We start from the raw sequence: 11,297 nt of genomic DNA, 5'->3' as shown, positions 1-11,297 counted from the left end.
CTTTATAAAAACCATTCATGCACAACATGCCATGGCCTAGTAGTACAAATTAGGTCAAAATCTTGCATAAACTAGGATTCATCTAAGACCTAGGACTAATATACTCGACACTTACGATTTTAGTAAGTTGCTTAACTACAATAGGAAATGCCAATGCTATAATTTGAATGAAACTTTCAAGCTTTGTTATAATTGAAAAAGGGTATAAAACCCTAAAAATAAATTAAAATATTCTAATTATACTTCATTATGATGATGAACATCAAACAATATTCCAAAAACCCTAAAGAGCTAACAATCCAAATTTATAAATCTTAAAGCTTAAAAACTTTATAAAATTTGGCTATAATCTTCCAAATATCAAATTTTATTAATCAAATTATGGATTATACCAATGAAATAGAAATATAAATTATCATGCATTAATCATAATTAATTAGTTAAAAACAAGATTTTTAAATAAGTCAAAAATTGCTTAAAGAATTACTTTTATAAAAATTAGGGTTTTTATAAAAATAATGGAGGGAATTTTATAAAGTTTGAAATTAAGAGAGAGGAGGCCTAACCCACTCAAAAATCTGGCCAATCTCCCCTCCCCATGCTCCCTCTTCCCAAAAACTTCAATCATTAAGTCAAAACCCTCACTCCACCTCTTCCTTCTTCACTCTCTTACACTCCACTCTTCACACACTTCACTCTCTTCTTCCCTCTCTCTAAACTCACGGAAATCCTCTCATTCCTCTGCAAAATTTCGAGATTGTTAAGCCCTTGAAGTGTTCTTTCTTCCCTCAAGATCATAACAAAGGTAAACAACATCATCTTCTTCCATAGTTACATGATTTTACTTATTTTCTTTCTTAGTTTTCTCTTCTTTTCTGATTCTATGCCATTCCATGGCTAGAAATCTTTATAATTTCCCTTGTGGTTTGTAGATTCTCACCATAACACAATGCATGTGTTAGAGATGGTGAAAATCCGGGATCAAACCCATGCAAGGAGAGAAAAAGATGCACATATGATCATGTGACATCAAAACCTAATATTTCATGTTCTTCTCCATTTCTTTTGTGTTCATGCATGACCAAAATCATTTAAACCATTTCTAGTACATATTGGATGCTCATTCATTCCATGCATGTGTTAGAAATCGGACCTTACCAAAGACATCCATGATGTTCTTGTTGAAATACCCTAATAATGCACACAAGCAAACATGCAATCTGCCATATTACTTTGTTCGACTTTAAACGGCCATAACTCAGTCATTTCTTAACCAAATCATGATATTCATTTTGTATTGGTTAGTTCCACGAGTTAGCTTTCAAACCCAACTGGTCTTACTGTAAAATATTAAATATCCGATTTTTGGCAATTTTTACAAAATGGTTGCGCATACAGCTCTTTTTCTGTGATAACTATTTTTGTGTTGCATGATCAATGGCCTTAAACCCAACCATAAATCTGAGGAAAAATATCTTAGAAACTTAACATATCTAGTGAATGATGGCTGAAATTTCGTCGCTTAAAACCTCACTGAATGGACTACACAAATTCATGAACATCAGCCACATCTACATTTCATGCATCATTGCATGCAACATTTCTTAATTTGTTTAGATTCATTACCCTCATTTCTCTTCTGGATACACTTTTAACATTTTTCCTTTTGAAAGCCCTCACATGCATGAGATTATCTGGAAAATTTCAAGAGCTTTTATTATTTCCTTGATTTATTAAAATTATTGCTAAAACCAAGGGCAGAAATCACATAACATACTTCCAGAGGTCAATAAATCCTGAATAAATTCATGGATGATCCTTATGGTGAATAATGACCCCTCACCAAATTTTGTCAATTTTTGTTACTGTTTAATACGATAATAAATCACAAAACCACTTTAGAGAATGTGAAAATTGAATCTAACAATTTTTGCATCCCTTACCTGTGAATGGTGACTCCAGAAAATAATTTCAAGATTTTTCATCATGTCTTACTATTTTTCCTAATTTTTGGTAATTATAATGGTCTAAAAATGGGAAAAATAGTTCTGATTATCCAAAATTCATCAAAAATTACCAGGATATCATATTGTACAGTCGGAGGTTACATAAACATTTTGAGGATTTTTCTCTACTGTAAACTATTTTTCTCATATTTTCTAAAGTTAATTGCACTAAAATACACTTAAATACACATAAAAACCCAAAACCAGTTTATACATTATCAAAAACCACTTTTGATATTTTTCCCAGGTTATTTATACTGTAAATGATGTTGCAAAAGTTTATGGTGATTTATTTTAACTGTTTAATATTATTTCTTTAATTTATGACTATGTAAAGGAATAAAACAAGGAAAAATAGAAAATACCCACTGGAAAATATCTTTTATATTTTTCCCAGCCTATTTATGTATAATAAACATTAAATAAAAAGTTTGGGTAATTTTGGAAACTGTTTTCTATTTATTTCAATTTTTATTGGAATAAATGCCCATAAATCATAAAATATAATTAAACATCTTGGAAATCCATTTTTATATTTTTGCCAGCTTAGTATTGTGTAATAACAGTTAAATAAAAAGTTTGAGAATTTTTATCCCTCGAATGCTATCTTTCGTGAATTTATGTTGTTATAGAGACTTAAAATTTGGAAAAATTAACCTGCCAAGGTTGTAATTAATCGCACGACTTGTAAAATTTCAATATTTCAGCAAAAATGTAACCAAGTGATATAAAATCCAATACTAAAACATAAATTGGCATTTCCCTATATGTAGAGTTTAGTATATTAGCATTAGATATCGACATGGAAACTCACTAGTGTGTGTGTTTGATGTCGTAGGATCCCGGTAGTAAGACGTTGGTGCATCCCGAAGTACCGCTTGTGCCTACACGAAACATCGTGAGTATTCATGCTCTCCCCTATTTTCGGTTTTATGTATTGGGGTGGAAAACCATGTCCAGAAAAACTACTGTTTGCATGTTGTATTTGAATTGAATTGTATCAAACATGATTGCTATTGTATTGCGATGTTTCTTTATGTATATCTATGCAACACGGAACATGAGAACTTATCATACTAAGGCCCTTCCCTTATCTCTAACCATAAACTCTTTGAGCCAATGGTCATTATGGATAGCGCTATTAGGAATTGACAACTCCTCACTCGCCCGAATTGCTGGAGTGCATGATACCATATTCATCTATGGAACGATAAGCATAGATCACGATAAGGCTTCAGTTATAGGTTTGGTTGAGACTCATTGTTTGCTCATACACATACAAACTCGTTTCTCGTTATAGCAATAAACTTGTATTCATTAATAGCAATCAACTTGTTTATCACTGAAGCAATGTACTTGTATTTACGAAAAGCCTTATTGTACGCTCGATTTTATAAACTTGTGAACTCACCAACTATTTTCATAGTTGATGCTCGTTTTACATGTGTTTTCAGGAAATAATTAGTAAGTGGATGTAAAGATTCATCATCATAGAGCATGTTGCATTATGTTGAAGCTATTATGAAGTTATATTTTGAACAAAGTTACTTTGGAAAAACTTGTACTTTGTTTCTTTTTAAGCTATGGGTTGTAAACTTTTAAATACTGCTATGGTGATGTATCTATATCTTTTGCAATGAAACCGTTATTGCTGTCATATCTTGCGTTTCCGCTTTAGCGGGGTGTGACACCTAAGGTGGTCCGAATGCAATAATTAGTTGTTTCAAACACTAATTGCACACATATATATATATATATATATATGTCATTATATGGTTAATAGGATCCGTTTGTGCTCAAGTCCGCAATTGACACTCAACCTCCTAAACCGATCCTACCGTCGCATCACTCACTACAGGTGAGTTCGTACTCCTTAATTAACCTTTGAAATGATTTTAAATGTTTTTAAATGCTTTATGGGCCGGGGGGGGGGGGGGGTGAATACAAGTTGAACCATGTTAGTGATTATATCAATCACATGTGATTAATAACTAGCATAAATGGATTTTTCATACTTCAAATTGTTTTACGAAACAAACGACTTCAAACTGTTTATCAAATTATTTTACATGTTAAAATCTTTATCAAATTCACTTTTGAAAACTAAATCTTACTTTTACAGTTTTTAAACTTATATATTGTTAAAACCATGTCTACTACATATACAATTATATAGATAAGGTTTGAAGGACTTTAGAGAGATAACCCACTTTACTTCCTGTCCTTGTTTGGTTGTGGTCTTAAAGTAACCGATTATTTGTTAGAGTGTCGTTGAATCCTTAGTTATATATTATGTATATATGTATAGATATAAAGACCTTTGTCTCAATTCAGTACATTCAGTCATTCAAACAAGTCTACTAATAAACTATAATAGGTATAGTTTAGGGTTATACTACTTACTACTTCTAATTCAATGAAGCATTCAAGTGTCAGTTCATTCATGAGTTATTAGTTATTTCTATGAGAACATATACAACTACACTAGAATGATAACATATACAACTACACTAGAATGAGAACATATGCAAGTATACTAGAATGAGAACTTATACAACGATACTATGATGAAAACATATACAAGTATACTTTAACATAAATGTGATCCACTATATCGGAGCATGACATCATTGTCATGGCCCGAGTTGTGACCAGAATCTACTAGAGGGAGAGCGTGAGTGTGCGTATAGATTTATACTGGATTGAGTATCCTACACCTTGCTGCTAGCTTCAGCCGGACCTGCAGGCTTGCAGGTGCCAAATGTCATACCTTTTGACGACTTACATTGTCGTGTTTTCTAGTCGATAGTATGTGTAACAATCCGTTATTTCAAGTTAGTAAAAATCGAGTCTTGTAACCTCTTTGAGAAAGGAAATAGAATATCATCGAAAAATGGAGTATTCAAAAACTCTATTTGGAGTACACTATGTCGTAGTTATCGTCTTAAGGTTTCCAAACATATAAATAACGCAAAAATCCGAGTTATAACGAAGAAGTTATGCTCATTCTAAGTTTTTCGACAAAAACCAGCAATACGAAGTTGCGTAAAAACGCAAAGTTTCAATAAAACACTTTCCGACCTTAGGTGTCTAAATCAAAGTCATAGATATCGTTAAACTACAAACATGCATAAAAAGAACGCTCAAATCGGACATCGTATGAATAAGTTATGAATTTTTAAAGAAATTCCTTAATCACGTCATTTTAATAAATAAATAATAAAAATAATTCCGGAATTTGCCAACGGAATCTAAATGAAAGTTGTACATCGTAGTCTCACCTTCGCGGGGATATAAAGAACGTCAAAAACGGAGTTCGTATGAAGGAGATATGAATTTTCGAAGTTTGATAATTAATTTATATATATTTTTTATTAAAACTTCGGTATTATCCGAAGGGGAGTCAGCGTCCTCATCCGAGGTACGCGTTGCGTACTCCTGTACGCCCCACGTACCCGAGGAACTCGGCCTCAAACCGTCCACGTCGCCCTATGCGAGGCACCCGACCCGCCCGTCCGACCCGCCATCCCATCCGACCCGACTGCCTGAGTCGTCCCATCCGAGGCTGAGGCAGTCGAGGCTTCGGTCACGCATGAAGCACGCGTACGCGCTGCGTACGAGCGTACGCCCCGCGTACGTGGCCTCTCAGGCCCCCCTATAAATAGCATGCGAGGGTTCTCGGGAAAATGGCCCATTCTCTCTCCTTTTTCTTGCGTTTTACCTCGTTTTCCGTGCTCGCACTACCCCGAAGCCCTGGTCATTTTGTGCAAGTCCCGAAGGTCGATTTTTCTCCCGAGGAATCTCGAGATTTCCGAGGAAAATCCATTTCCCGAGACGAAACTCTGCCCGGTTTTCCATCTTGCTATCTTCAAACTTTCAAGTGAGTTCATACCCCTTTCAAACACACTTTAAATACATTTTAAATGCTTTTATACTCTTTTAGGGGGGGGGGGGGGGAATACAAGTAAACATACGATTATTATCGTGTATTTTATAAAGTTTCACTTCACTTTTTTTATCGAATAAATCACTTCGAACTCATTACTATTATGGAAAACTCTTGTCATACTTTGCGTGCATCAGACATTATACAAAGTATATAATGATTTCAAAGTAACTTTCGTTGTTAAGTCGTTTTATACATCCTAAAAACTTATGATTTTGCTTTGTCAAACATTGTGAAAAAGGATAAACTTTGCATAGAAAACTATCACTTTAATACGGGCTTAATTGAGAATCCATGAGACGTGTATATCTTCAAACGTTACTTTTCTTTATTAGAAAGTAATGCTGCAAGTCCTGTCTATAACCAGAATCTCCCGTTCAAAGAACGTGTCAAATGTGTATAGATCTATACGGGAAGTCATGATCCCGCGCCCTGACTGTTAGCTACAGTCCGTCTTTTGGGGTGACAGTTGTCATAACGCTGCGACGCCTGAAGAACGTCGTTACAGGCATATTATGTTTAGTATGGTTATAAAACTCATCGGATATACAATTATTATGGTATTATGCTATTATGAACGAGTAGCTATTAAAACTATTCTTCATCTAATAAATGCGATCTTCGTATAGTTTTACTATATAAAACTATGACACAACTTTTGAGAATGTCGGTTTCTTGCGTTTTTCGGTCTTAGAGACTGCCAATTATATTAGGAAAATAAGGGTTTCTCCTGCATACAAACCAAACAACTAATAGGAAAATAAGGGATTTTCTTGGTGCAATTATTTACAACTTATAACACGAACATTTATATGCATTTCATACTTTTATAAGAAAATAAGGGTTTTTCTTGGAAAACACAACAACTCGTATCTCAACCATTAGGGAAAATATGGGATTTTCTGGATCTAATACATTCACTTTCAACACAACAAATCACAACTCTTTACATTTGAAATGCTGCGTTTTCTGGAAAATATACACCCATTTTGGAATGGCATCCAATTTTTCTAAACTACTTATGAACTCACCAACTTAATTGTTGACACTTTTTCTTTGAAATAACTTGTATTCTTAGGGAACCGCTAAGCAGGTTTGGGAATCAACTTTTGGGATTAACGCGCTGGCGTTAATTACTTCTTTTGGATGATGTTTATGTATTTATCTTTGAACACGTAATGAATACAATTATGTAAACATCTTTAATATATATGGTGGTGTGTACTTTCCTTTCTATGAATTGTTATGATACTGAATATGACGTCCTCCGCCCCCGAACGTTTCCGCCGTTCTGGTTTGGGGGTGTGACAGATTGGTATCAGAGCTTTTTTTATAGGGAATTAAGTATATCAAAACCATTCCTTTTTGATATACAACTATAAACTCAACTGGGCAAAAACACTCTAAGAAAAATTCATACTTTTGAAAGTAAACCTAATTAGTTTTAAGGTAAGCATGCACTCATTTTTATACTAATAACAGTTTCATAGTAAATAACTTTAGAAGTATTATAAATAAGTTGTGCAACACAGGTACGCCTTGGGACATGTAATCAGAACTGGGAAGAATATAGCCTGATCAACTATATTTGTCCAAGAGCCGACTAACGTATGCCAAGGAGTGTCTGTAATGGACAACAAATTTAAACCTTACCAAAAGCAAATCGCTAAAGAATATTGAGGGAGTATTCGAGTTCCGCCAACCATTAAACCTAAGGGTAAGTTTCATGTGCTCTAGCTTATAGTAAACTTTTAACTCTATTCTCGTACAGTCTAAATGGCGGGATTCCATTACCCCAATGACCCCTACTACCCCAACCAAGGTAATGGAGGGTGGATTGAAGAAGATCCTGAAGAAGACGAAGAGCCTATAGAGTTGGAGGGAGGGGATGACTCTGGCACGGATTCGGAGCCAGAAATTATAAATCCACCAATCCCACAATCTCCCGTCCACGTGAGGAATTTCCAAGGACCCACTCCAGTGTGGGGAAGTCACCTCCATCATTGGAGCCAACAACAAAGCTTACGCCCTCCTTACGGCATGTGCCGAGACTTCTATGATGTGAGAGGCGGGGGATCAGCCGACCGCGCACTTCCGGTCATGGTTGGCAAACTCGCCAACCAGTGCTATCAATCCGGAGTGCAAGCCAACCGAATCTGAGAGGTCAATGTGGAAGTACAAATCCATACGGCCGATATCACATTCGCGCCGAAGCGTTTCAAGCACAAGCAAATGCGGCCTTCACAGAATTAAGAGAACAACAAGCTGCGTTTGATAGACGCCTCATGGAGTCGAAGCAGTTCGACACGGAGTCGAGCTCCAAACGCAAAGCACACCGCAAGTAGTACTTGCCCAACCCTCAAATTTTGTTATAAATTAGGACTTCGGATAAAAGTATTATTTTCTTTAAATTGTTCTGTAATCGGAGGCCTTTAGAAAGGCCAAGAAATTTTGTCTAGACCCCGCTGTAACACAACTATATGTTTAATATATATAAGGGTATACCCCTTTTCTTGTTGTTGTTAATCATGCGCAAATCGTTCGATTCATTGGTACATCTATTCAAACTTTACTTTCAAGCTCAAAACATTGTGTCAGTCAAACCCAACTTCTTAGAACTATTAGAAGTTAACTCAATATCATTCAACTCTGAACTGCCAAAACTTATAAATTTTTCCATATTTTTTTTCTTTTGGCAGCACGATGCCTCCTCGTCCAAACCTAAGGCCCAGGTCGGGCACGGTACCATCACCACCTCCACCACTAGCTTATGATCCAGCCATGGTCCAGGCTGCTATCACAGCAGCAGTAACTGCAGCCCTCTCGCAAATAAACTCTCACGGAAATGGAGGGGCGGGAAGCAGCACGAATCATTCAAATCATGGCACTGGTCATGGCCAAGGAAGAGAATGTACTTACAAGGAGTTCTCTAACGCTAAGCCAAAAACTTTTAATGGAACTGGGGGAGTCATTGCACTAATGCAATGGTTCGAGAAGACCGAAACGGTCTTCGAGATATGCTCATGCCTAGAAGTAAGCAAAGTCAAGTTCACTGCTTGCACTTTCGTGGATCGAGCCCTCACTTGGTGGAAAAGCCATGTCAATTCAGTGACGCTCACTGTCACCAACGCCATGAGTTGGGACGATCTAAAGGTTCTACTACTGGAAGAATACTGCCCAAGGGGCGAAGTGCAAAAGCTGGAGTAGGAGCTCTGGAATCTGAAAATGATTGGGTCTGACCTAGTCACCTACACAGCTAGGTTCAACGACCTCGCTGCACTGTGCCCTACCATGGTCAACCCAGAATCAAAGAAGGTTGAAAGGTACATTTGGGGGTTGTCACCCCAGATTCAAGGGCATGTCCTAGCTTTCGGCCCTGTTACCTACAACAGCGCTAAGCGCCTGGCTCAGCGACTCATCGACCACAGAGTAAAACCCAGTATCATTTCAACAACCGCAAATCCACTTAGGGAGGCTCAGGGCCAGAGTAAGCCTTGGAACAAAAGGAGGGGACAAACTGTCCAGGAAAACCCCAAGAAACAACAAGTAATAGCGACCCACGCTATGACTATACCTGTGAACCCTGCCCCCACAAGCTCATATAATGGGAAACTTCCTAAATGCAACCGATGCAGCTTCCACCACCACGGTCCTTGCCCTGATTTTCAATGCACCAAGTGTAATAAGAAGGGACATACAGCCTGCTATTGCAAAGGGGCAACCCAACCATCCGTCCCCACTACTAATACCGGGGTAAGCCACGCCTGCTTTGAGTGCGGAGACACGGGGCACTACCGCAGGGACTGCCCAAAGGCAAACAACCGGAATACCGGCGGAAGGGGGCGAGTTTTCGCAATGGGATAAGATGAAGCCATTGCGGACCCTACTGTTGTTACGGGTAGGTTTTTCTCGATAACTCGTATGCATGCATTTTGTTTGATAGTGGAGCGAAAAGGAGTTTTGTGAGTCACGACTTTAAAGGCTTGCTAAAATCAATACCACAATCATTAAGTGAACCATTCATAGTAGAAATGGCCAACGGGAAAACCGAAGGCACTAAGGAGATATACTTAAACTGCACCCTAACTTTAAACGATAATCCCTTTTCAATCAACCTCATGCTAGTCTCGATTAAGAGTTTCGATGTCATCATTGGCATGGATTGGCTGAGTTCTCATCATGCGGACATTCTACGTTACGATAAGGCCGTTCGACTTAATCTGCGAACCGGCGAAACTTTCATTGTCTTGGGCGACAAACCAAGTACCACTCTTCGTATCATCTCAAGTATCCAAGCTCGGAAATGCCTACGCAAGGAGTGTCACGCATTCTTGGCACATGTTGTAGATGTGAAACACGAAGTCCAAGACATCAAGAGTGTGCCCGACGTACGCGATTTTCCCGACGTTTTTCCCGAGGACCTTCTGGGAATACCACCCGCGAGACAAGTTGAGTTCCGAATCGATCTAGTTCCCGGAGCTACCCCAGTAGCCAAAGCACCCTATCGATTAGCCCCGGCAGAGATGCAGGAGCTATCCAGCCAACTGAATGAACTACTTGGAAAAGGATTCATCAGGCCGAGCTTCTCGCCATGGGGAGCACCCGTACTGTTCGTGAAAAAGAAGGATGGATCATTCAGAATGTGCATTGACTACCGAGAACTCAACAAACTTACCATCAAGAACCGATACCCCCTACCCCGAATCGATGACTTATTCGACCAACTCCAAGGAGCCAACTACTTCTCCATGATCGATCTGAGGTCGGGATATCACCAGCTGCGAGTCCTGAAGAGTGATATTCCCAAGACGGCCTTCCGAACACGATACGGACATTACGAGTTCGTAGTGATGCCGTTCGGACTAACCAATGCCCCGGCCGTGTTCATGGATCCAATGAATCGGGTATGTCATCCATTCTTGGATAAATTCGTGATAGTATTCATAGACGACATACTCATTTATTCAAAGAATAAAGAAGAGCATGGTCAACATCTGAGGCAATATTTAGAGACGTTACGGACTGAGAGACTGTATGCAAAATTCTCAAAATGTGAATTTTGGATTAGAAAGGTGGACTTCCTCGGTCACGTGGTCAGCAAGGAAGGAATCCACGTGGATCCATCAAAAATCAAGGCTATCAAAAACTGGTCTGCGCCAACTACACCAATAGAAATTCGCCAATTTCTAGGTCATGCTGGTTATTACCGAAGGTTCATCCAGAATTTCTCCAGCATCGCAAAGCCTCTTACCGCCTTAACCCAGAAAGGTGTGACCTACAATTGGGGAGAAAAGCAAGATGCTGCATTTCAGACTTTAAAACAGGCCCTTTGCAGTGCGCCCATC

This window comes from Lactuca saligna, chromosome 5 (genome assembly GCF_052625555.1).
Source record: "Lactuca saligna cultivar CGN05327 chromosome 5, ASM5262555v1, whole genome shotgun sequence".
Taxonomy (NCBI): domain Eukaryota; kingdom Viridiplantae; phylum Streptophyta; class Magnoliopsida; order Asterales; family Asteraceae; genus Lactuca; species Lactuca saligna.
This window is presented reverse-complemented; position numbering follows the sequence as displayed.